At 32.0% G+C, this 26377-nt stretch overlaps 1 pseudogene across 1 annotated transcript in view; it reads left to right on the top strand.

The window, feature by feature from the left end:
• Positions 1–26377, top strand: part of LOC148276000 (spondin-1-like) — a 185399-nt pseudogene that overhangs the window by 140725 nt on the left and 18297 nt on the right. Inside the window, exons 8-9 of the transcript XR_015823881.1 lie at positions 3230–3440; positions 26133–26366. The product of XR_015823881.1 is annotated as a spondin-1-like (transcript). The remainder of the gene's footprint in view (positions 1–3229; positions 3441–26132; positions 26367–26377) is intronic.

Here is a 26377-nt window from a genome sequence, read left to right as displayed (position 1 = left end):
CCTTTGAGGGTTTATAATTTTAATATATTGCGAAAATAGAATACGTTATAGAAGGGAATATAGAACTAGGCATTTACATAGCTTATGCCCTGTCATTGGTTGGTTTACACACCGTGTAACATTCACCATTATCCTCCTTTTTTCTTGCATCTGTTTATCTTTGTTAAGTAAATTCCTAGAGTTCTATATCTCTGTTGTGTTATTTATTTAAAAAAAACAACTCCTGAAGGGGTTGAATCCAGTTTTTGTGTACACAAATTTGATAGCCTCAAAATAAAGTTTAAAGTATCTTTGATTAAATTGATAACTTACACAAAACCAAACTGTGAAATGAACCATTATTTAGTTAGGGATAATTTTGCTACACAAATAGTATTTGAATTGTTTTCAATTCTCACAACATTTCACCATTGACAGAAATTTCAAATTTATCAAGACGCAAATCAGACAGTTGAATTCTTATCATTTTTGTCGTTATTTTCAGTTACAATAAACTCAACTGGGCCACGAAGTCCCTTTGTTGTGAGGATATATTGTGGAAATGGAAGCAAACAACAAACAATGCTGGTGGATATCCTTGTCATAGTATTTTAAAGCTGAAAGCTTTTCCAACTCAGTCTAATTAATTTCCATTTTTGCCACTGAAATTTCTGAACTTGATTTTTGAAAGCTCGTTTGATTGTCTACAATATTCAAGTTTTTAAGCTTCCTACTAAAAACACCTCAAGTTTTAACCATTTTTTGTGATTGCGCTGATTAATTAACCACGAAATATCAAATTAGTTAGTAGGAAAATAGTTATTTTTAATAATGTCCCTCTATTACTTAGTTTTATTAATAAAACTCATCACTATCAATTTTTTTTTTTTTACTTTTGTTGTTTTTTTTATGTTCAGATATGAACGAACATTGCTTTCTAATTAATGATTTGTTTACAGACTGTTTCAGAATACTCCTAAAAGATGCTAACAAAAAAAATTAAAATATTTTTTGGTTTTGTTTCCAGAATAAGCTGTTAAGATACAAACCATTGTATTTAGTACAAATCAACTATGAACGGTTGACTGTTTAATTTGTTGTTCTTTGAACATAGATTTAGCAGAGTGTTGAATGTTTTTATTTTAAAATATTATAATTTATAGTACGAAAACGAATATTTATTTTTCTTGTTTTTTTTATAAAGAGTTTTTAAATTTTTAAAATTTCGATTTTGTCCAACAGACCATTTTTAAAAACATTGAGTTACGTGTGCAGGAATTCCGAGAAAGCCTTTATTTATAAATTTCAAACAATTTTTTTTTATTAAAACACTGTTGAGGGCTTTTAAGGCGTTTAAGGCGTTTAAGGGGTTGTGGTCGTTATTTATGCCTATTTAGTAAAAAAAAATAAGAGCTCTATTTCTGCAGATTTGTGTTTTGGTCTGTTAGATAAAAATGAACTGAAGCGACGATATGTCAAGATGAGTCTAACTGAAGTCTTATGTATTCTGACTCTGCTGTCAATTCGTAAGTTTTTTTTACAATATTATCTCATTTAGACACTTTGACACTTAAGAGGCTCTATTGACTTGATCTTGGACTTCTTTGCACAAACTATGGCTGGATTTATAAAACCCTGAATAAAAATAAACACTTTGTATTTTTACGCCTCACATGAGTTTATTTTAGTTAAAAGACAACATATTTGGGGTATTCAGAATAATAAAACATTCATAAAAATACTGGATTTTAAAATTCTTTACCTCTTTTTTAAATATTCCCAATAAATAATAATACGTATCTTATCAGTACCTACATAAATACTTTTATGAATAATTATTTTTGTTTTGTTTGTATTTACACCTGATGATAAGTAGTTTTGAATACCCGAAATATGTGTTAATAATAACTGATAATAACCAAGTGCATGGCGTAAAAATTAAGTCTTGGGACAATGAAACAATGCAGTGTCAAATCATATATTAAAACAATATTTTATATCGACCTACTCAAGAATCGGTACCTTAAGCATAATAGACGAATTACTTATTTTCGTTCTATAACCCTTTTCATATTTTTTACTTAAAAGTGACTTATGAGTCAAATATGTATACTCGTCCAAGATTTTGTTTGTATTTGATAAGCAAAACGTATTTTCCATCTACTTTGCATTTAAAAGATACGTGATGAATAAAATTGTTTAAAAAATATTAAATGTTCCAAAGAAACCGAAGACGAGTGATTCTAAAATCTAGAAATTGTTAATAAACTGTGACCAGTTTCATCGCTTTTGCGACATCTTTGAGACTGGTTTACTCGTATTTAAAATAAATTACTTGTCTTTCTATAATATATGACAAAGAACTTGAACCAATAATCAGGTTGTGGTCCTGTGGCAAGTGCTAGATTCCCACTTTCTAATGGCGAATTATTTCTTCTTCTTTCTTTTCCACATCCGCTCCTAAGTGGAGCATGTGGACATCACCAGTTGCCTCCAGAAGACCCAACCACCAACCAGCTCTCTCGCTTCTTCCCATGTCAATTCGGCGTCTCTTAATTCTACTGAATAAAGTCTAAAGATCGTCATTGATGGCCTTCCAGGACGGCGTGATCCCGCAGGTTTAAAGAAGAGGCAACTAGGGTTTAGGTTCTCAAGCCAAGTCCACCGCCGCATCCTCAAAACGCTCGTTATAGAAGGCTGCTGCGTCCGTTCTCGGACTTCAATGCTAGTTATAAAATCGAACCACCTTATACCTAATATTCTTCTCAAGCACTTAATCTTAAAACTCAGATGTTTAGTGTTTTGAGCTTTGGTAAGGTGCCAAGATTCGCACCCATATGAGAAAACTGGCATTATACAAGGGTTGAATAATCGGCATTTTGTTTTTACTGAGTATAGACTAGAGTTTCATACAACACGCATCATGTTAAAAGTTGCTCCAGCAATTCCTAGGCGGGTTGCGATCTCTTTATGCATGCTTCCATCCTTAGTTATGTGTACTCCCAAGTATTTAAAGCTTTTGACTTTCTCAATCCTCTGTCCATTATTAAAGAGAGGTTGACCAGGGTCAGGACAGGATTTGTTGCACATAATCTGAGTCTTTTTTAAATTAGTATTAAAAAAGAGAGCGAGGCGAGATATTTAAAACTATTTAAAAATGGTCCCAAAAATGGGAACATTTGGATAAATCATAAAAACGCAACAATTTCCTTTTTGAAAAAAAAAAATAATAATACAAATGTTATTTCAGACGAAGACTTGGAAGCCGACCCCTGCGCCGTGTCCGCCTGGTCGGAGTGGTCTCCGTGCTCCAAGACCTGCGGCGACGGCATCAAGCGGCGCCAGCGCTTCTACTTGTCCCAGGGCCGGGCGGACTCCGCCGGGTGCAGCCGGCGTCTCACCAGCAGGGAGCCTTGCAAGGGTCACCGCGTGCACTGCAGGCAAGGAAAAAACAAAATACGGTACTTGTGTATTCAGAATATCGAGAATGCAGCGGGTTGCTTGCAAAATCCAAACTAACCCATCATAACTGGTATTTATGGATATTACTAATTTTAAATTTTAATCAGCGAGGAAGTTCAGTGCAACGGAAAATAGGAAATAAATAATCTTTAAATTTATTTCAACAGAGGGGGAAAACATAATTGAGAAGGGGATACGAAAGTCTAGCCAATGACAGGTCATAAAAGTCAGGTCAAGTCTTGAAAAACGCAGATGCATTGCAGATATAATCTGCATGTATAAAATTATGAACTGTCTCATTGATGCCCCTGAAATTTTGCAAAAGATTCTTTTTAACGTTCCCACCCGTAGACTAAGAAATAATGAAATGCTTTTCCTCGGTCACTACAGGACCAATTATGGTGCACAGTCGCCTTTGCCCAGAATGATCAGGCGGGTGAACGATCATCAAGATCTTGATTATTATGGTGTAAGGATGTCTTTCTTTACAAATCAGCTAAAGAATCTGTATAGTTAGCCTATGCTTTTTACTTAATCTAAAAAATCTATCATCTGTCTTTGCTGCTTATTTCTGTTCCTTATATTTTTTTATTCCTTTGTAAAAATTTCTTTTAATTGTAATGTTTATAATGGACTTTGTCCGTAAATAAATAAATAAATAAATAAATAATAAATAAATAAGCCCTGTAAATGCCTAGCCTTCCATATCCCCTTCTCAATGATGTTTTACCTCTCTGTTGAAATAAATTTAAATATGAATACCTAGGGAGGAAATCCAGCCGGTCTGCAAGCATTTAGACATACTCAAATATTGTTGAATAAATAACGTTTATTTACACGCGGTAAAAATAAGAGCACAAAAAAACATTTTCAAACGTCGCGTCGCGCGTCGTAGGTTCAGGTAAACAATAACAAATTAATTCTAGCGTAGTTATGTATTGTGATACGTTTCGGGTTTCTGAGTAGCCAATTTTTTTAACGTTTAGCGTGTTTTGACAGGTACGCAGTTTTCCTTTTACTACTAATACTAACATCACGCCATTTCCCCGTAGGGGTAGGCGGAGAGAATGGACCGCCACACACGTCCATCCTGGCATATATTCCTAGCTTTTTTCACACTTCATACATCTTGTAATACATGTCCTTCGGTTCTGGCTGCTTTTGATTTGACCAGACTTAGGATTTTGGTTTATCTGATCATGCCGCATATTCCTTCGTCGTCCTCGTCTCACGTTACCGTTCATTTTCGCCATATATACTTATTTTACATTTTTTTCGTCATCTATTTGTTCTACATGACCAAACCATTTCAGAGACCCGTTATTATTATTATTAATTATACTTGACTCAGATTTACACTCTCGCCTGATTTAACATGTTAGAAAAACTCACCGACTTGAACTCGTGACGTAATAAAAGACGGACTTATATCGAAATTGCAAAACTTCATCATACCGATGATAATACGATAAATAAAAAAGTTATTTTTTGATTTAGTTTAATAGATTATACATAAATACATAAATTTTAAAAACACAGAATTTCCTCATAACATTGGATGTACATTAACAATGCTAGGGATTGCTAATAAAGGATGCATACTAACTGTCGATAGTTAAAAAAAATAAAAGTGACTGAACCAATGAAAATCTAATGAATTTTTTTTTATGTGAAATAGAACCAACATCCTATAAAATCGAGTGAGTATTAACCAACTTCGTAGTATGCTGGTAATTATGTTTACCTGTCTTGAGTGAAAGTAAACATGAAGTATTTTTTTAAAAGGGTGATTTTGAATTCTGTATAGTACACGTTATTTGGACTCGCGCCTAAAGCCTAAGATTGATCATTTTGCCTTTTTTTAATAAAACATCATTATCATAATCATCATTATTTCCTTATCCTTATCCAGTGGTGCACAGGGCACTCCATTGGCACTCCAATCGCAGCGTACCTGGATGATTTTCATGAGATGAACGATTAGATGATCAGTCTAACGCTTCAGGTGCTTGGGGTATAACCACAATTAAAACAAATATTTAACATCCACCTTGCCATAATCGAACTCAGGACCACAAGAATGACAGATGAACGCTCCAACAACGACGCGAAATTGTGTTCACTTGATTTCTTTTTTAGGGTTTTTACCTGACAGTAATTATTAAGTCTAAAACGCAATTCGAGTGTTCTGGTTCAATTTCACACTAAGAGCTGTGTTTTTTATCTGCCGGGACAAAAATACGGTTATTAAACAAATCTGATGATTAGTACGCTTGGATTGTATTGAATGCACTGCTCTATCCACTATAAAGTGTAACTAAGGAAATGGAAAATCACGATCATAAAATAAATTATATAAAGAAACCAGCGGACTCGACAGACGTTGTCCTGCCCGAACGTTAGTTTGCCTGCTATTAGCAATCTTGGAAAAAGACTTTTCATTAATAAGTAGGTACCGAAGTAATTGTTAGTGATTCAATTCCAAAATTCAAAATTGGTATTATTCAAATATTAAACCTAGGTACTTGTTTATGATTGAATTCCAAAATATAAAATAAATATTTTTTCAAACATGGCATTCTTTTTGCAAACTCCGGTCTTTTCACCAACACAGTGATGTACTTATGTCGAAATACGATTTTTAAAAATATATTGAATTAAATTTTATTATAGTATTACCAAAAATCCAGATAAAATAAATAAATGGGTAGAAATTATAAGGAAAAGAAAGAATCTGATTGAGATTCACAAAAAATAAATGTTGTTTGTAAACAGTCAAAAACAAACTTTTTTTATACACAAAAATCAACATCTTTCCATTTTTTTGTAAATGCATTCTCCTCAAATACAACCCTAGTAGATTGACGAATAAAACATTTATGCTTTGTTCATAGATTGAAGATTTTAATACTTACGAACACGCACAGCGCAAAGATCTATATCTCTCTGAAAACCGCATGTAAATCGGTTAAGCCGGTTAGGAGGAGTTCAGTACAAAGGAATTATATATATAAAGATAAATTAATGTATTCGGTGCACCGTTTTTCTGTTTAAGAAATTCGAGAGTTCTGTTGTAGCTTTAAGAAATTTTGGACATCAATTTTTTTTAACAACAAATCAGTGTGATAGTGTTATATTCACTTTAGGATCGCTCTATACTTTCTTTTCGCCCCCGTTTTGTCCACGTTTCCTAAGTTGATACATTCAACGCCTAGATCTACACCTGCCATTGCAAATGTAAGCATTCAGGCAGTGAAACTTTCCACTCTAATGATGTTCCTCCTTTGTGAAGAGTCCGCCAACTTTGCTAAATGGAAACGTATTGTTCTGGAGATTTCTGGTAATCGAGAAACTTCAGATATTTGCTGATTGTATAAGTTATTGCTCCTGTCTCCGGTTTGGATATTCTGATTAGAAATTCCTGGCTCTAGAAAAGTTTTATGTTACTTTGAGAATATCCCAGGAGTTTTGCTAGTAAAAATCATTTGTTGAAAAGTGTTGGATACTTTTTTGATCAATCACTTACTATTGATCTTTCGTAGACAGGTTTTAGTTTATTCTCTTACTTTGATAGCGTTATTTTTTTTCTACTTTCAAAGCCTTAGAAATTATTTTATCTTTTTTATTTTGTATTTATCCTCTTTTTTTTTTACTAATTTAACAAAAAAAAAAATTTTTTTTAAACATTTTTGTTTTTTTTTTTTCTAATTACATAGGTGTACAGTACGTGTGAATAATATTATAAAAAAAATGATAAGAAAAAAAACCCACATAGGCATAGCCTATGCGTAGATGTTTTGATTTAATCAATTTCACACGTCAGCACGATTTTTTAAACAAACTTACACTTACATACAAATACATTCATGCACACACACATATCCATACACTCTATTCTTATGTATATATATACACACATACTTGCGTACACCTATATACGCGTACACAAAAAATATACAGTTTAAATATTTTTGTGCAAAAAACATAAAAAGAACATGTTAGCAATTTAGCTAAAGTAATTAAGAACATCTCTTCATGAGTTTTGTTGATCGTTGTTTGCATATATGCGTGAGGTCTACGGTACGATCACGGACATAAGATATATATGAAACAATATCTCTGTCTTCGTATAAAACGCATAAATTTGTGATCACACATTCTATTAAATGGAAGTTCAGATTTGTTAATAAAAACCTGTTTTTCCATGTCTACTGGTTTCGAGACATACCCGTCTCTTCGTTAAGACACGAATTACAATAACGATGTGCTGATGAGATGTATGCTGTAAGTAGCTTACACTAACGTGGAGTGATTCAACTATTTTTTAAATTAATGAAATAGTTAAAAAAGGAGGGTGGAAAGGAAGGAAAGAGTATGAATTTTCAATGTATTGGGTGATCATTACAATGAAGCATCGTTTAATAGGCTATATTGAAATGTGATTTAATTATTATGTATAGGAGCTGTTAATGACAAAAGTGGGTTGAATGCTATCAAAATGGAATGTATCAGGCAAATGTGTGCTAAAACATTGTATGATAGGTGCACAAATATCAAGATCTATGAACTGTGTTAGGTTAAGACAAGCATTATTAACAGAATCAAGATAGGGGTGCTACGTTGGTTTAAACATGAAGAGTGAATGGACAGCAAATTAACGGCTAAAACGGTTTGCTATGTAAATGATGACGGATGTGAAAATTGAGGAACACCACAAAAGACATGGCATGATCAAATCCAACAAATACTTGAAGATGGACATTGGACATGGCAAAAGTTGGAATAATCGGCGCGCGTGCATGAGAAGATGTTCGAATGTAGAGAAAGCGAGGTATGTGTGCAAAAACAGAGTGATGTGGCGTTCTTCCCTTCTTGCCTATTCCTACAGAGAAACGGCATGATGGTTTGTTTGTTTTATCATCGATTAAAAGGACGCTATTTTTCAACGCCATTCTAATGTGAAATAAATGTCCTGTTGAAGAGGCGGCGGGTATGCCTCGAAACTGATAGACATAGGAAAGTCAGTAAGTGGTGATATACAATTTATAATAAACATTTAACAATATTTTTTTGCACTAGATTCATGATGGTGTTGTAATTAATAACTGATGCTTGATTTTATGAGCCTCTTAGAGAAAAGAAAATTAAATATAAATATGTAAAGGCCTCTGATTGATCAGCTGGTTTATTGCATCATTTTATCCACCATTTCCTTTGTGATTTTTTTTCTAGCTTTCATTATTGATTTTTGCAAGCTTTCATTCGTCTGTTTTATATTTTATGAAAAAATCTTTCCCTTCAACTTGTTTTCGAAATCCCCCAGGAACATCGTATGTAGAAGTTTCTTTACGTTATTGAAAACATATTTGGAAATAGTCTTCAAAGGTTCGTCCTCTTTGGATGATTTTCTTCTTAAGCGACACATGATATTTAAAATTCGACGTTTTTAACAATGCGAGAAATATGAAATGTTCTCTGATTGGAAATAACAGTTATTTTCAAAAATATATTGTCACAAACCATTTCATAATCATTGAAGTATATAACTAGAGTAGAGCATGAGCGTTCGAAATATGGTCCCTCAACCTTCGGTCAATTGGCATATGTGAACGGACTTTAGTCTCTTGGGAGTAGTCCCCGGCTACTTTTGAACTTTTGTCTTCTCGCGATTACTTAAATGCCTATATGTACGTTAACATACTGCGAAAAGCGATGGTATAACCTTTTACCGGTAAGTTATGTTTTTATCTCAATCAATACTTGTTTAAAATAGCTATTTATTATTTAAAAACGTCTTATTAGTATGTGACCAGTTTGTGATTAGTCGTGAGATATCTCCTGTCTCTGTCCCGCTCAGCTAGTCGAGCGCATAGTGAAACAAAAATGACGAGTATGCGGAAAGGAGTGACATACTGAATAGAACTTACAGTAGACCGATGTAAATAATTCGTGCTTTTTAATGTACTACGTGTTTTGCTTGACAAAGTTGACGTGGTATAACGTGATGACACATGTTCCCTCCGTTAGTCATTTACTTTTCATTGGGGATGACTTTTTAGCTAGGATTAGAATTAATAAGTGTCTATGAAACATTTTTGAATAAAACAAAAACTTTTTTTTTCTTATTGGTAGCATAAAAAATACTTTATAATTCATAATTTTGTATTTCCGCTAAAACGCCCATTGCATTAAGCACGCCTCTTACACGTCACGATTTGCAGTAATTTTTTACGTTTTGTCCTTCAAGTAGGTACTTTGTATGAAGAGACCGTCTTATACTATTTAAGCTAGGTTTATTTACATATATTAGTAATTTTACATCTTTTTTTCTTCATTATATCTTGAAGAAAATATTATCAATACTGTATCAGATGCATAACAAATATATCATGATTCACCAAGTCAAAATTCTTTAGAAAAACTACGTGACAAATAACGACCCATACAAATATCAAACAAAAATCTCAAACATTGTAAATAAAACTGAATTTTCACGTCGCGATTCTTACTATCAATCACGCCACGTTTTCGTAAAGGCGCATTTGTTTACAATTTTATTTTCAAAATCATAAATGAAAACATTTTTTTGCAATATCCATATCAATTTTGAAAATACAATAATGTTTTCTTAATCCATTTCACTTTTTTTTTCCGTATTTGTTGTATGTTATATTTCCCTTTTTAGAAACTTTCTTTATAATGTTTGTATTTTGATGTAGGTTTATGCATTCAGTTAGTCTCGTAGTGTAGTGGCCAGCGCGTTTGTATATCGTACAAGAGGTCTCGGGTTCGATTCCTGGCATGGTTGACTCAAAACTTTTATTTAAAAAGGTATTTTTACACCAGAATATTTTATAGTTCGTGGACTGGTACCTGCAGCGAAAGACTGATCATCTAACCTTCAGGTAACAAAAAATTTGCTAGATACGCTGCGATTTGCGTACTAATGTAGTGCTTTATGCACTATTGGTGAATGATGATGATGAACGAATGATGTTTTAATATAAATAAATACAACTGAAATGGAAAACATATTTGAGGAGGGAATATGGAAGTTTAGACAATAACTGCCATTTAACACACTAGTGGTCCAATTCATAAGGATGGAAATACCATCGTTTTTCTACCCTTATGCCTAGGCGTAACTTTACACCAGATTTATAAGCAAGGCTCTAGGTAACTCAACTGTTCATTCACTTGTATTTTAATCATGTTACTTTGTTTATTTTATAAAAGAGGCTATTGAAAAATATAAACACCCAAATAACATAAACAAAGACGAAGGGCTGAAATAAAACTCAACGTGGTTCCCGGCACTTCACACTACAAGAATGACATGGAATGTACCTACTGCCGACTTTTTTTATATATTTTTTATGGGAGTTGCTTTATTATTTACCTTGCTTATAATATACAAGGTTTATATTTCAAAAAGTGAATTTTTCTGCTATTAAATATCTTAAAATTTATCTTAACTATTGGGATCAGGAGGGATATATTAATGTGGGCTAATCAGGAACTTCTCAGCATTTGCTCACGTGGAAACCACTTAAAACTCTTCAGGAGAAGCCGGCCTGTTGGCAGTAGTCAACCTACTGCCGACTGCGACATGGTACAGATAATTAGTACATAAACACTTTTTTTTTACAAAACACGGTTTACCCTGAAGATGGCTCCTGCAATGGTAGCTCAACATCGGAACAAAACCAACTTACACGGGATCACCAAAAAAGATACATATCGATATCAGCAATACAATCTGTCGCTATTGCAAGGACAATCAGTTATTATTAAATTCTGATAAATGTTTTATCATGACATTTACTCGAAAGAAAAAAAGTATACTATTACTATCTCGGAAAATGGACAATTGTCCAATGAAAGCGAGTGATTTGGTTGTATTAATGTATGATAAGCTTTTATTTAGAGATCACATAAATACAATAGTGGATAAAGCATATAGACTTCTAGGGTTTATCTTACGAATCTCCAAGCCATTCTCATCACCAGATACACTCAAATATCTTTACTATACTTATGTACGTAGTCAACTCGAATTCGCTTCATAAGTATGGTCCCCTCAGTACAATGTATATATTAATAAAATCGAGAACATTCAAAAGAAATTTATAAGGAGCCTGGAATATCGTTTTGGTAACATTGAAATGATTACGACGCATCTTTGATTAATTTTAATGTAGAATCACTACAAAAAAGTTGTCTTACATGTGATTTAATTTTTCTTTTTAAAATTCAAAATTCTGAATTATTTGGTTGGTTGAACCTTTTACAAAATATTGATTTCCGTTGTCCTCTTCGCTATACCAGATTAAATTCTCTTTTTTACATATCAACTTGTAAAACAATTAAACCCCGAATTCATTCATTAGACGTTCCTTAAAAAAATAAAATGGACTCAGTATTGATGTAGACATTTTTAACTGCACGTTGCATTTATACAGAAAATTTCTTCATGGAGTTGATTATTTGGGATCGTTGCTGAATGCACATCTTAAGTGGTTTATGCTGTGTATATGTACCGCATGTAATGTATATGTTTGTGTTTGTTTTATATTTTTTTATTTATTAACGGACATTGTCCATGTATACAATTTATAAGGTTTAAATATTACAGTAAAAGAATAGTTTAAAACATTAAAAAAAAAAAAAAAAGAAGCACTGACAAACATAAGGGACATCAAGACAAGATCTGGACTATTTATTTAGTGCTCGTTTAAATCGTTGTAAACTTAAACCAAAAAAGTCCAGATCTTGTCTTGAGTTAACAATATGACAAAGGCGGGTCATTGGAGAATTTAGGCCATAGCTTGTTCTATGCTGATCGATGAACAGTACTTCATTGTTTCTCAATCTACGAGTCGGAATATGGAATTTTACTTTTCCCAGTAATGATGGAACATCGATTATACCATTTAGTATGCCGAACATATATATGGAGTCAATATTAGTTCTACGTTTTTGTAGACTAGAAATATTTAACATTGACTCTATTTCAGCATAAAAATAATTATCTATCTCTAGTCCGAGCATCCACGCTATTTTTCGAAGCAAGCGATGTTGGACTGATTCAATGTGATTTATGCGATTGACATAGAATGGAGACCAGACCACGGAGGCATATTCTAGAAGAGGGCGAACAGTTGAGCAATAAAGAGTTTTGATTGTACGGACATGAGTAAAATCAGAGGATATTCTGTTAATGAAGCCAAGTAATTTCAGTGATTTATTTGTGCGTTCATGTGTGTGTGTGTGCATGGATGACTCGGAGTGTGCATTCGGTGTTTTTATTTATTACTAATGATAACTTTCTTGGAAAATGCAAATGTTGACAATTATTCCTTTCTCGCTCGAGTTTCTTATTTACATTTTTTTCTTCAAATCTTTTGCATAATTTATAAAAACTAAATTGGTCTTTTTATGTTAGAAAATCGTTGTCTTTAATACTTATTATGTTTGACTGTATGTTTTCTGAATAAGATAAAAATAATAATGAAAAAAACAGCGACCGCGAAAATTCTACACGCCTTTTTAATGTTACCAATACTAGACAACTACCTTGGTTTCCGTATTTCCTCCTCAAAGATGCTTCATCTCTGTTGTATCATTTATCAAATGTCAATTTTGAGGTGCAATTTTGTATAACTTATTGTGATAACAAACGTGTTCATCGTGAGAAAATTATAGTGAACCTTTCGTTCCGTGTATCTGAATGTTTGAAGAGGAATCCAGGGTGTAATATAGTTAGTGGGAAACTTAACAACATAGCAACCCCAAGAAGGGTGGAGGGAAAGTTTTCATCCCCTGTTGACGATCGTCGCGAACTGAAATCGTGATAATGAATCTAATTACACGTGTTACTGTATCTTCACTTTACTGCGAGATATAATATGTCTGCAGGGCACATATATAATATAAAATATTGTTGGGAATATTCAATTATTAGTTTTTTAACTATTTCGATTGATAAGATTGTTAACATTACCAATTAACTACTTGATCCCTGAACATAGATTTGGTGAAGTTTCTGAAAGTTTTCATTTTGGATAAGTTATTTGGTGCTTGAAAATGATTACACATTTTCCTTGTTTTTTTAGAAACTATTTATTTAAAAAAATAATTGTACGATTTTGTACTGTCAGGAAATTGCAAAATGAAAGTTGTTACTTTGCGAGATGTTAATCTTAATAATTCCTTTAATATATTTTTAGATAATTTACACAGCACTATTTTTGCGAAAATCACCTCAAGAGCGCTGTACAATAAATAAATATCCCAGCACGGCTTGGAGCTTCTAAGCTTCTTCTTTCTTCTCCAATTATGATAATTACAATTTTTCGATAAAAGAGATAGATTACAACACGTCTTGCAGCTACAGAGTTCATGAAGAGTATAAAATCTAGCCCTTATTTACATTTTTTAAAAATATTTTATTTGACAATGAAGTTTAGAATTAAAGTGATATTTAAAAAAAAAAAAAAACAAATTTATAAAAACAGAAGTTAGATTACAACAAGTCTTGCAGACATTGAGCGCATGGACAGTTGAAATTATACCCTATGAGGTAAAAACTAGTCCATGTCTACAAAAATTGGACAAACTGGAAATACTGTTGATTAAAAAAAATCTCTGCTTTTATTTTGACTGGCCGCGTTTTTACACCGCGTCGGTAAAAAAAGTTATAAATTCATTTGAAATGTGAAATAAATGAGAGAAGTAGACCCTTTTGTGCTTCGATTTAGAGCACAATAATTGTATCGGATTGCGATAACCCAGTATTAAATCCTCGCCATAATCCAAGCTTAAGAAACTTTGATTGGATTTGCCATTATATGAAAAGGCAAATTAAAAACCAATTACTGAGCATTCCAGTTTCATTTTGTTGTTTTGGAATAAACGGGTCATTTTCTAACAAAATTTTACCTTAAAAATATTAATTTCAATTGAATAAATTGGATAGAAAAATAATCATCACCAAACACGTTTCCTCACCTGATGCAGCAATGAGGAATACATTAATACACAAAATACAGTGATGGGAAATGAATTTCCACGTAGGTGCGGGGCAAAAAATAGCAAGGGTGAAGCCCTAAGGCTTCTACAATATAGTGGACTGTATTAATAATTTAATATAAATAAATGAATATCCTTCTATGCGGTATGCAGTGTCAATCAGTCACAACCCCAACAAATGAAATAAATCAGGAATGGAAACCACTAACCTAGTTTGTTCTTGATAAAATTGCTTGGGTCCGACGGTCACTTGCGAGTAGCACCAGCACTAGGGCAAATGCCAATCTAATGCTCAACACTAGTGGCTGGCTGAAACAATGAGTTTGATGCGGCACACGTTTAACAAAATAAACGCGCGATTCACTACACGAGGTCTTGCTGTGGCGGGTTATCAAAGGATACTGAGGTGGGACGTGAACAGATGTTGTGGGTAAAAAGGATTTTAAAAAGGAAGGTGTGACAATATTTTAATGCATACTCACATAATTCGCAACCTAGTACCTCAAAATTCAGTTACTTACATGAAGATAATGTATTTTGATTAGTCTGTAGGTGCTCGACCACGGACAATGAAATGTTGAAGTAAAAACAATTTTCAAATAAGTTTATGATCTACAGAGATGAAACAAATATTCTGAAATGAAAAAATTTAGGTATTTAAACGGTTAATAGTCTGTCATTGGCTGATTTAAATGATTACTTAACAAAATTGATATTTCTTGTTGATGTTTCTTGATAAAACTCCACAGTTATTGATTTTGATAAAATTATAAATAAAGTTTTCAATAAAACTTCTTGGTTTCATTTTACTTTTTGTATTATTTTGACCTACGAGAGCTTTTGCCGAAGTAGGCATCTTTAAGACTGGTATTTATTTATTTATTTACTACTAAAACAATAAGAATAACATAGATTAATTATTAAAATGAATTACTTCATTCCATTAACAAATTAATTATATTGGTTTTTATCTTGAAATATTTTTTCAATTATCTATAGATATGTGAACTTCCTTGTCATAAAATCACAGTATTGTGCTTACTTAACCTGTTAAAATGTGTATATCCCACTCTGTTGTATTTCGCCATGTATTATTTTCTCACTTTTTAAATAATGAATGCTTAATCCCAATTTCGGTCCAATAACGTCCAAAACTGAACTGTTTAGCAAACTAGTTGTAAATATTTATGTTTTCTGTCCCTTGTTAAAAAACTTATTTGATCTCCTTATCTTCAAAATATGTTAGAAAAAGTATGAAAGCTGTTAACATTGTGAACAATTTACCAGTCTTGAAGATGCCTTCTAAGGCAAAAGCACCCATTTGTCAAAATAGTAAAAAAGTAAAACTAAACCAAGAAGTTTCATTAATAACTGTATTTATAATTTAATAAAAAATATTTATTGGTTAATTTACACATTCATTCGCCATTCACCATTCTGCCAAATGTTTTAATTCTTTCATTTCGGTTAAGATATCAATCAAAATTATTTTCTTAGTCTCCGTTGAGATATTGATCTTTTTAAATAAAATCTTGAGGGGTTAAATTTTACTTTTAGTCTATAAGGATTCGGACTTACTGAAAAAAGCTTATGGCCTGTTATTATCTGATTAAGTAAAAACCATTTCTTTTGTGTAACATTCACAATTCTGCATATTATGTTTAATCTGCCATATTGCAATTCATCAGTTTTTCTATCTAACGACTTTTGTAAATTAATAATATAAATTATTTTGATAATTTAAGGATGAGAGACCCACCAAATTGAATTATTTCAAACATAGATTGTTGCCAAAACTCCTGTAAATGTCTAATGTTTCATATTATGGTCTCAATAATCTCCACAATAATAAAAACACATATTTCGAAGAAGCAGTAACCCGGTGTCACCGTTACCGATATCGTCAGACTAGTCACCGATCATCCGGTTACCGGGGAAATTATAAATAACGGAGTTATCCTAAATGTGTATTTTTATTACTTTAATTAAAATGCAGTCAACAATCTTTGTCGAAATACACGACCATTTTAAAAGCTTTTTAAGGGTGGAATCCAGTCTTGACTCAATATTACGTTAAATCAATATTCAGAACATTTTAGAAATATACTGTTAACTGGAAAACTGGCCTAGCGGGTTTAATTCCCGCCGTTACAAGAGAAAAAAAAACAAGATTTTTTGTGTTAATTGGTCTACGTGTTTTGGTGTATTTTCCAAAGCTTCCTTTTTTGGCTTCGATTTCGCACCTGCTGACAAGCCTTTAAATAGAGGCTTAGTAGTTTATTTCTTTTTTAAAAACCATCTCATCACTGATTTATTCTTCAATGCCGGATATACAATTTTCAATATTCATCGGTTTAGAGTTTGTTAGTTAAAAAAAATGTGAAAGTATTCTTTGGTATAAGTAAGATCCCCAAAATATACATACGAATCTGCTCAAAAATCTATAGTTAAAATATTTTTTTAAAAGCCCTTCAGGTACCCCAGCATCAAGTTATTTGAGGAATTTGTGATTTTAGATATGAGGCAATTATATATTTATAGAATAATGTTTGTGAATGCAAATTATTCTACCAAATCCCAAAAAGAACACTCCCACATTACCAGAAGTCAAACTAGAGGATGGGTCATGGGGTCTATCACAAACTCTGAATTCGGGCAAAGAAATTTCAGGTTTCTGGGCCCCAAAATATTTAAAACATTACCCGAACGTTGTAAAATCATGACTCGTATTCATTTTTTAAAAAATGTAAAAAATTGGTTTCTGGGTGTAGGTCGAGGAAAATCGGAAAATTTACTCGAAATAAATTCTTAAATGATAAATGGTATAAATAAATATTGTATAACTGTCAAGTAAATAAACTAGTAGGTAGTAATGTTATTGTTTGTTTTTGCATAAAAATGTCTGCCTTAAAACAGCTTGTTCCTAGTTAGGCAGACTAGACATGATCCAGAGAAATCTATTACCTAAGTGTAAATGTAGTAGATAAAGTAATAGTTATTTACAATATTTGAAGATTATTCACTTAAAACAGCCAATGATAGGTCATAAGCCCTGTAAATGCCTTGACTTTCATATTCCCTTATTTAAGGTATTCTCCATCCCTGTTGTAATTTGTTAACAGTTATTTGTTTAATAAACTATGATTATTATTACTATTATTTATCTGTTTGAAACCCCACTGCTGTCTGTAAAAAAATATAAGTGCTGTAATTATTTTTAAATAAACAGAGAAATTTGTAAATCTTAATTTGCATTATATTTTCTTTCGGTGGTAGACTGGTGGTGTCACACGATCTGCTACGCGGTATTTTACCTAAACAGTTCTGAAGCTCAACCAATGCACGGGCTGTTAGGGGAACTCCCTACAGACATTTTGTGGTATACTGTATACAGTACACAAAGGCAATGTGATTCAGTTAGGATATTGGCTTTAGTAAGGGTAGGTGAGGAATAAACATTTCCAGACCCTGCAAATTCGCCTCGTGCATTATCCTAAATGGTGACATTTATTAAAATGATGCAATTTACCTGAAATATTTTGGTAAATTGCATTATTACTTGCTACACTGCATTAGAAAATATACTAGAAAGTGACATATTATAATACCCGACTCGGCCCTTTTAAACTCAACTACTTAAAAAAAAACTGTTATTACGACAGCTTTCTGCAAAGGACGAAACTCCTAGTTTTTAGTTTTTCAAATTTTTACAATAAAACGAAAAAAATGGTGAAAATTTCGAATGCGCCATTTGTGTAACAATGCTTCATAGTATTCTCGATCGTCAAAAAAATATAAAATATTCTCAAACAACTGTTTTACTTTCAAAGCGCAAACTGTGTTTTTAATAGCACGTATCAATGTTTTCTTCGATTTTTGCAACATTTGAAATACACATACCAGTTACTTTCACGGCAAATGAATCTCAAATGAACTTTCTAGCAACCGACATTATTATGTGGTGGTGAAAAACAAGCTTAGTTAGTTTATTTATGAACTGGAGTTAAATATGGCAATCTGTAAGTTTTAACTGTACGCACTGTTAGGTCATCCAAAAAACTTAACATTTATTACAATCGTCGACAAAGTGGTCAAAAACGATCAGGCAAAAGAAACACGATTGGTCAATGAAAGAAAATGAAAATCCATTATTGTTTAAACTTAAGGATGTTTCTTCCATCCAGTTTACATATTTATCAGTTTATCCATCCAGTTTATATCATTTGTTTATGAGAAAACGTACTTAAGTGATTATCTTCAGCCCTACGGAAAATTTGATAAAATAAATGTTTTCTTGCGCGCGGTAAAAGTTGGAGCATTCAATTTTACAGCAAAGTTTTCTGAAAATGTACAAAAAAAGAATAAAAAACACTTATAAAAACAAACTACCACATGAATCAACCAATGATAAGAAAGTTATGGAACATTTCCGGAGTGCTTGCCGTCAATGAACCAATAGGCAGAACTGATCATAGCGCTGATAGTACGATGTATAAAATATTATCAATTACATTTATATGTAGGTAGTTGTAGTAAGAGTATATTTGAATATATGTAAGTACAAAAACCGTTACGTAGAAGAGAAAAAGAAAAAAAAACGGAAAAAAACATCTTGTGTCCGAGAGAATAAATATCTGCTTGTTAATCCGAACTTACGGTGATTAATCTTACGCTTTAGAAGACAGTCCAAGCGCCATAAAATACTACTGTTTAAAACTACCTTACACATCGATATAATCATTTCAATATTTCAGGAATAGAACCCAGGACCTCATTCGTTTCATTTCTTCTTAATTTTCCCCTTTTTTTTCACAAGATAATTAGAAAAAAACAAAACAAAGTTTAATATTTTTTTTCATTTAAATAAATATTTTTTTTATTCGTTTTTTAAAAATAACTGATTCATCTGAATATTTTTAAATTCTACGGAGCATATTGCTTGGTTAAAATATTTAAGGGATTTTATTTTTCAATTAAATAAAGGAAACAATAAAGTCACCGGAACGATTTTACGGATCACTCGAGATGGAAAACTTTAGAATTTTGAAGAGATTTGCTTTACTAACCATTTTGTAAATTGGTCCCTAAATAAGCGCCGACTTAATGATTTAACTTCTCCAAATACGTGAAGCATAAAACTGATTTTCATAAGCTTCGTCTAAATTAAGTCTCTTAAATGATCAATGCTTGTACTGTAACAATATTTCTGTGAGTCATTTGTGCCTTTTGGAATAATTCAGAAATATATACTATCGCAAGTTAGACTAAAGTTTACATTAACTTTTCCTCATTTTAAAATAGCTAAAGTTATTTTTGACAAATTGCCGGGCTAGAATAAGTATTTGACGCTCGATATTTTATACACAAAATTTCTTACAATATGGAAATATCACGCACTACGAATACCGATAAAAATATAGAAAATGGATTCAGAACAGTTAATTGTATTTTCAAAATCAGTATCGATATTTTGGAGAAATGTTTTTATGTATTACTTAAAAAATATATTTGTAAAAATGTCTAGAAAAACGCGACGTGTTTGGCATTGATAATTGTGACGTAAAGATTCGTGGCGACTTTCTATAAAAACTTGAATGGTTTGGAACAAAGTTGAAAATGAACATGAATCGTGTCGTATTAGGGGCGAGGACAATGCAATGACCGTTTTTTCGAGAATTCAAAAATATTTTTTATTCTACCTATAAGTAGCAAAAAAAACGTTTTTTCCTATTATATAACAATGTCAAAACAAACGGAATATAGATAATACTTCTACAAAATAAGTTGTGTAGATTGCGCATAAATTATTTTGTATCTCTTCGCAGGGATAGAGGAGAAAAAAAAATGAAACTTTTAGCTCAGTATTTTTATCTTTCATTTAATACGTTTTATCGTTTTCCTTTTAACCGTTTTTTCTATCTTTCTTATTTTATTCACAAAATTTTGATATTAATTTCAAAAAATATTTTTTTCTTTTATTATTTTTTTCTCTTTTTCTACTTTTAAAACATATTTTTAACCATTTTACCTGGTTTTGTTGAGTTTTTTTCTTTCTTCTTAATAATATTGTTTTTCTTTTGAAAGCATCAAAAACGAAACAAAATATTTTCATTACTTCATATGCGTACAATATTGTCCTCTATCTGTACTCTTTTATTTGAATCTTAATTTAAACTATTGTCTGAGTACCCGATGACATACTATTTTTTGTAGTTTTTTTTTAACCACAACAGGCTAAAAAGACCAATTACAGAACACTCAGGCTTGAGAAAAATCACATGGTATTTTTTTTTCTCACCGGGAATCAAACCCTGAACCTTCAGTGTATGAGTCAAACGTTTTACCCACTACACCATGTAGGTCGCTTTTCGGGTTAAATATGTTTTAATACTTTCTGTTTTTATTTTTAAAATGTATTAATATTATAATACTCGTTTAGCGGATTTTATTGATAAAGACGATTAAAAAATAATAAAAAAACTACACTTTGCTTCATGTATGGCCACACTGATGATTAAACCGAGTTGTGGTCCTGTGACTAGTGTCGCGGATTTGTGTATCGGAGGTCCGAGGTTCGAAGTGCAGCTTGATTTCCATTTTCTAATAGTGATTTATGAAAATAGCTCCTAAAAGTTTAATATCTAAGTAAATCATTAGTAGGCAAACACTCATAATTTTTTTTTATAAAATTCTAAAAAAAACAGTACGACGAAAAAGCAAAAAGCTTCATCATTAAATATTATTATTTTCAAGTCAGCAAGATTTACAACGATATGTCCTAACAGTAAAGCATTTTGGAAGGTTTCAGAATTTTCTTTAAAAAGCTTATTCAAAATACGAAACGATTTTTTTATTTTTCCGCCAATGGTTATGTGACCGATTTTTAAAGGAGAAGAAAAAATGGTGCTCTTAAAAATAAAAATAGCCCTTGCATTATTTTTACGTTCGATACTTTTTACCAGGGTTGGCAATTTTCAATTATTAACGGCTTTCCGCTTATAGTTTCTGATATTTTTTCTACAAATTTGCAAATGAAACAAAATGCTTTAATTTTTTAATTATTTATTTATTTACAACATTGTACATACATTTATTAGGGATAGATACACAGTTTATAGTGATACAATCAGCAACGGCCTATGCTTGTGAACTTTTCCTGACTCACTAGAAAACCCGTGTTAAGTCGGGTCACTTGAAATGCAGTCATAAAACATACATGCATATAAATATATACAAATGTATTCACACATGCATATTAATATTATATTTTATAAGTACACATTACGTTTATACATATCATATTACATATCACTTTTGTATAAAATAATAATTATATTATCTATTATATTTTACATTTACCCATAAAAATCTTTTACCAGTTATTCTACATTATATGATAGTGATCTATTCTCGTTCGAGCAACCAATCTACTCAAACCAGATTTAAATTTTGAAAATGACTTAAACTTCTTTGTCACCTGATGCAGTAAATTAAATATCCTTGGATTAACCACAGAGAAATGCCTGTTAGCCAAAGTTGTTTTACTTTTTGGTATGTTGTAATTCACGCACTTAATAATATGGATGTTTTAAAATACCTCAAGTTAAAGGTAAAATGACTACATTAATAGCAATTAACAAATTTGTGTTTGTAAGTTTAAAAGTCTGTGATTTTTTTTTCTTTAAAATAATTTAAGTGAAATATGACACATGTCAGTATATATTTTATGAAAGCAAAATAAAATAAAGGTACTAAAGAATACAAAAACCATGCTATCACAGACAATCAGTGGCAAAACATCAAAGATGTTGGGATTCGTTTTGCATACTGCCAGGGTTTTCGAAAATAGCCGCTTACTGAGAACTTTTTACAACTTGCGAAGTAGACTCAAAAGAGGCTCGATGATTTAAGGGTCACAAATACTCTCTAATGATGGCGAAAATCCAAATGAAGTTTATGAGATATCTCTACATTAAAGAGTGCGAATATTATCCTTGGCTCTACCTGAGCAAGATTCTCCAGGGCGTGCTTGGCTACAACAGTTTAGAGACAACAAGGAATGTGTACTTGATTAGACATTTTTATTGATTATTTCACGATATGGCCTATAATCCTGAGATTATGATAAACATTGGTTTGCATGTTCCTGATAATTACTAAGACAGCGTCAGCATTAATTGTTTTATATTCCAATATACAAGACTAACCTGCCAGTGGTTATGCCTGTGTGACGGGCTATCACTATGTTGAACAACATCGCTCTGGATGTTGATCTGTTCCATGTATCCAAAGAGATTTTTGGGAGCAGAATTCTCCTACTACTTTGACAAGCGTCTCTTTTAAGTTTTTTTTCTTTTTATAATATGTACATCTTAAATTTAAGTGTGTATTTTTTTAAATAAATTCATTGAAAATTGTTAAATAAAAAAGATTGCGTACAATAAAAATATTTGAATTTCTAAGTGAATTGTTTGTTTTATGAATAAAAGTCATAAGAGATAAAATTACTCTAATAAGTATTTTAATAAATTACAAAAATTCAGAATCTTTAGAATAATTGGTGAACCGTTTACAAAATAATTTGGGCAACCCTGATTTTAAAGGGCCACAGAGAAAAATAATGTTCCGATTTTTACAATTTTTCTCGTAAAACGGCCATTTGAGCGGCGTTTCTCTTTAGCGCGCACCGGATTTCTCGAAAAATGGGCCCTGGTCCCAAATGAACCACAGGATTGTGAGAGAACCAGTTAGTACTAATGGGATTGCCTCACGGGGGGCAAATAAATTCATTTACGTGGTTTCGGGTATTTTATGATTCCGTGATTTCCCCCATGGACTTTGAGATTGCAAAAAGACGACAACAAAGGAATTTCATATGAAAACCAAGATTCCATTATTTATTAAAAGACCGTCAGTTGTATGGATACGAAAATTTCAAAAATAAAACAGAATTTCAATTCAAGTATTTAACACGCAAGTTATTGTAATTTTTGTTGAAATTTTACAATTGAGGTATTAGAAGAAAACTTAGAAATCGGCACCAAAAATGGAGATTAGTTATTTACGCCAAAATAAACTACATAAAAACCCACCCACCTAATAATAGCGTAATTTAAACCGTCTCTAAATCTTGCCGAAACCGATTTCAATTAGACTACTTGATACCGCAAATTAAGCATTCTCCATTGAGTCTTTTTTTATTTAGTCAGAAACTTCTTCAAAGAGGATTTCTTCGTTTGCTTTTAATACCCTCAATTCATAACGCTCCTTAATGTCAATAATGCAAAAAAAATGTATTTAAAAAAAAAACATTTTTAAAAAGTCAATCAAGTAAAATTTTATTATAATTCAATATTAGTCTGTGATTTTCAATGTTATATATAATATTATTAAATATATACTTTGTTTATAATCACTAAATATACCTATTCAATTTGCCTGTCGATTTCAGAACATAACTGTTCCTTTTTCAAGGCATTAGGAACAGTCGTGTTCTGAAATCGGTCCGCAAATTAAATATATGGAATGATTTAACACAAAATAAGTATTTATCTGTTTTATTTTATTTATTAAATATATGGCCTGTGCCAATTACAACAGTTACAAGAAGAAACGTAAATACAAGAAACTGAACAGCAAGAACATAAAACTATGTAGCAAAAATAAACAAGGGCAATACAACAATAGATACAATATATTAATAAAAACGAAAGACATATAAGACTTTGAGCTATACCATGTTAATCCATTTTTATCCCTCACTGTTTTAGAGATCTACGAAAAGCCGGAAGATCTATCCCTATAAATGCTAAGTCATGTGAAGAATTAACTAATGTACCCATTCTGGACATTGGGGCATAAAACCAACTGTTGCTCTTGATATTTAATAAATAGTAGATTTTTACTTCTGATGATATGGTTGGGAACCTGAAAACAAATTGATTGCAACAGAGATAGAACATCACTTACAGCATTATGTATTTTGAAAGTGCATGTAAGTCCATCTCAGTTCTTCGCTTCTCCAATGAAGACAGATTTAGAGATTGCTCTATTTCAAATAGAAATAATGACCCCTTTGTAATCCGAGCGACCATGCCACTTTTCTTAGAAAAACGGTGTCGGGCAGACTTGATGTGGTCAATAAATATGGGTCCTGCAAAATGGATACCAAATAAGAGAAGCGTCGAATAGGTCGAACTAGTGAGCAATAAAGAGTTTTGATGGTATTAATATTTTTGAAGTCCATCGTCATTCTTTTGATAAAACCGAGAAGTTTGAGAGATTTGTTGACAATATTATCAATGTTTTTACAATAAGAAAATTTACTATATTAAGTAATGCCAAGATCCTTTATTGACAAAACCATTAAAGGAAAATACCTTTTAGTCAGTCGTTGAATTGTATAGGTTTTTTTGTTGCGAGAAAGATATTATTTTTCATTTGTAAATATTATAGCATTTAAAATAAATAACTGTAATTTTATATATCATATAAATGAATTTATTTCACTTCAAAACATCATCATTTCTCTTTTCGCACCAAGTGGTGAATAGGACACCGTATTAGTAAACCAAATGCAGCCCATTTCGAAAATCTGTTACATGAAGGTAAGTTGATAAATCTTACGCTTCAGGCGCCATTTCAGGAACAATAAAATATTACAGTTTAACTCGTAAAATACTATGGTAAATAATCTCTTTGCGAACGGAGATGAAAAATCGAGTTACCAAAAGCAAAAGACAGAATATTCTAAAGCTCAGACATTTGAAAAAAAAAACATGAAGACAAACGGTTTAATAATTATTTTTCCATAATTTATAAAATAGACATATAATTTGCCCCTGTTGTAGAAAAAAAACATAATTCCCACGATCATAATTAACGTGTGCGTCACCCATCACTGTCGACAACCCACTAAATTTCTTTCACACAACAGCGGCTACGGCGGCTACAGAACAGCGTCTCTGTCTTCCTTGTTATGTGTTCCATCTTCGTGCTCTCTCTCATACAAATGTATTGCTGTATTTGCGGACATTACGCATCTTGAGACTGAAGATGCTCATTAAAGGATGAATGCGCTAATTGGTCTAAAGTGGAAGCGTACCAAGTATTTGCAAATAAATAACTTGTATGTAAATATAAGTTATTACATCATTAAAATCATTGTTTAAACATGAATTAATGGTTATATTACATAATAAAATATGTCGAATAACAGGTTTTTTCATAATAACCATGTTTAAAAATGTCAGATACAAGTATTATATGCCTTCATAATATCTTTGAAAAACCATAAATAAAGATGTTTCACAAACATGACAAATTATCAATATGTCGTGGGTACATACATATATGATTTTGATACACAAATACGATTGATATGTATTCATAATGAAAAACCATACTATTTATCTACATTTTGTTCCTTATTAAAATTCAAATTATTGCAAAATATCTAAAATTTTCAAAGGCTGATAACACTGTTGATTACTGTTCCTGGACTGGCGCCTGAAGCGTAAATTGATCACCTTATCTTCAGGTAACATATAATCAAAAAACGTTTCATTTGGCGTAGCAATATAGTGCCTATGCACCACCGGGTGCAGGTATGATGATGTTAATGATACTAGTAGTTTTAAAAGTCCTCTTTCATTACTCAGGTTTCCTTCAGAGGATGAACCTGACCCAGCTCAGAGAGAGGGCCCCTGCGCCTTGACCGAGTGGTCGAGTTGGTCATCGTGTAGTTCGCGTTGTGGTCGAGGTTCCAGGGTTCGCTCCCGGAAGTTCAAGCTGAAGGGGGCCTTCAAGAGGTGCCACCAGGGCCTCAGCGCCAGGCCTGACCTGCAGCAAACGGAGGAGTGTTACGGAGATGGAAATGGAAAGAACTGTCCAGAGTATGGCGGAT

The sequence above is a fragment of the Micrasema longulum genome, unplaced genomic scaffold, assembly GCF_059751315.1.
Source record: "Micrasema longulum isolate JH-2025_06_02 unplaced genomic scaffold, ASM5975131v1 h1tg001300l, whole genome shotgun sequence".
NCBI classification, from domain to species: Eukaryota; Metazoa; Arthropoda; class Insecta; order Trichoptera; family Brachycentridae; genus Micrasema; species Micrasema longulum.
This window is presented reverse-complemented; position numbering and strand designations above follow the sequence as displayed.